Source organism: Eurypyga helias, unplaced genomic scaffold (assembly GCF_000690775.1).
Source record: "Eurypyga helias isolate BGI_N326 unplaced genomic scaffold, ASM69077v1 scaffold9381, whole genome shotgun sequence".
In the NCBI taxonomy this organism is placed as follows: Eukaryota; Metazoa; Chordata; class Aves; order Eurypygiformes; family Eurypygidae; genus Eurypyga; species Eurypyga helias.
The window spans coordinates 1,187-3,763 of record NW_010228916.1 but is presented as its reverse complement, the minus strand read 5'-3'; positions in this window follow the sequence as shown (position 1 = coordinate 3,763).

Below are 2,577 nucleotides of genomic sequence, written 5' to 3'. Positions count from 1 at the left end.
TCTGTCCTTCCCTCCCTCCTTCCCCTTCAGCTCTGTAACGGTGTGGAAACCGTGGGTAATACATGTTTCCTCATCCTCCTGCAATGTCCAGCACGGAGTATGGGAACAGGAGGTGTCTCCTTCCCCCGAAGAGGGAGCGAGCATGCTGTTGACTCCGTGTACGCCTGTAGTCAGCCTCCCTAAGGGTTGTGTGCTGAGGGAACGCTCCCCACCGGAGCCGTACGGATGTGCTGTAGCTGGGGGTGGATGCGCAGGGTGATTTAGGGAGCCTGAACCAGCCAGACTTCAGAGTCAGCCTCTGAAGGTTAGGACTCTGGCCCTCTGCAAGCCTAATCCAAGGAATGTTTTGCCCACAAGCATAGTATCTTAGAGAACCACAGCAGAGGTGTTGCAGTCTGTCCTGGATGGAGATAACAAGTTTGGGAATGCCTTTCTGCAGAGAGCTCTTGAAGGCAGGAAAGCACCAGCCTTCTTACTGGTACGGATGGGGCGAGGAAGAGGGGGAAGGAGGGTGGGAGGTCTGGGAAGGAGACAAGCGCTCAGTTATCTGAGAAGCATCAGAAGTGAGTAGGTGGCAAGACCAAAGAAAGAATCTCGGGATCAGCACAAAGGAGCTCAGCCAGGGCTGTAATTACGGTGATGTAAGCGAGAAGGATGATGGTGGGAGGGTTGCGTGGTGGGATGTTCAGAGGGAAGTAACGGAAGAGACGTGCAGACAGAGATTTCAGATACTGTGAAAGTTTTGGGTGGTGGTTGGTTTTTTTGTCCGTGGACACTTGAGAACTGATTTTTAAGGTGGAGCACTAACCTGCGTTTTGGCTCAGACATCATTTGAGCGGTGAAGTCAAGGGGGTAGCGTTAAGCTGCTCCTCTTCCCGGGGCCGTACGCAGCAACCTTCCCCGGCTAGGATCTAGCTGGGTTCCGCGCCCTCCGGCTGCTGACTGACCAGTTTGTACAACACTTTGAGAGTGGAATTGGGAACCCTGTGACCTGGTGTGCCAGTCTTCCCTAAATTATCCTGGGGCGCTCCAAAGCCTGCCACCGTTCTGAAGAGTTGCACAACTGTCCCCAAGCAGGACCGTGTTTCCAGTTGGCATGGCCCAACACAAGGCTTGAAATAACTTTTCGTTTGTTGAAGAAATGACTCGTAATTATTCTCTCCTTTTGAAACCAACCGAGAGCGGCGTAAGACCTGATAATGCTAAGAAGGAGGTGGGGGGAGGCCAGGAGGGAAGAGGGAATGAGGGGAGCTGAGAGAAGGACAAGGTAGAGGCTGGGCACCTTTCAGCAGGGTGGGGGTTTTCTGGTTACTTTAAGCACCATCTTCTAGAAGATGTGTAAATAGGAACAACTCTGTTGGGGGTGGAGATTCCTGCGTTCCTGTCCGATTTGACTTTTGGGAGGAAGAAAAGCTGGGTTTTAGCATCTCATGAGTATTGTTAAACCAGGAAGGAGATCGAAGGGTACTCACACCACTTCCCTGATTGTTCTGTGGTGTGGAAACGGTTAACTCCTTACGACTTGCTGTGTATGGGAATTGCAAGAGGCACATCAGTCGACACGCGGCAGAACGCAACTGGGAAGTCCTCACGGGCTACGTGATTTAAGTGTGTTCTGGCATACCTTCAAGGGCTAAAAAAGGTGATGGAGGAGCTTAATAGACGTCTGAAAACGTGCGAGAGGTGTATGCGTGGATTGCAAAATTCCACAACAATTAGCATGTAGATTACCAAAGCTTTCAAAACTGAGACAACTTGACTAATTCTGATTTACAATCAGAAGCACTTAAAAAGGATCAGAGGAAAACTGTTTAAACAATTAATTATCTTTAACCTTTTAAACTTCCTATGTGGAAAGCAGAGCCAAATTTCGGAGCAGGAGTGATTTTTTTGGATAGTGTAACAGTCTGTGACAGGATTATCTTTCCCTTATTACTTGTAACGAAAGGAAGTTGTACAAGCAGACTATAAAGCGGCCCAACCTACAGCCAGGATACTGTGGAAAAGAACCGCCCGATGGCTGTGGTCGTGGCTGACCGTGGGTTTCTGGCCGGCATCCTAGACAGGAGACGCAAAGAGGATGTGGTACCTGGCCTTCGGAGGCCCCTGTTTGCTCACCTGGCTTGTCCAGCGCTCTTGCAATTGCTGCTGGAGTAGCTGGCACAAACGCTCCACCTCTTCCCATTCCCATTCCAGTGGAAGGTGTCCCTGCCCGTGGCAGGCGGTGGGACGGGGAGGGGCTTTAAGGTCCCTTCCCACCCAAACCGCTCTGTGATGCTGTGATTTCCACACCCCGTGACTGCTCCGCAGCTTTAAACAGAGCCTGGAGGATTTGGGCAGAAGTTAGTGTGTGTGAGAATTTGGGTGGTGACGTGCTTTAAAAAGGGTGTTTCCTGTGTGATCCGTGTTTCCCTGTTCCCTGTGAACGGTGGCATTCAGCACAGGCCAGAGTAACAGAATGAAGAGGAGAGAATTGGCTGGATTGAAACGTTTATATTACTGAATACTTGGGTTAACTTCAGCCTCTTTCAGATCATAGAATCATGGAATGGTTTGGGCTGGAAGGGACCTTACAGC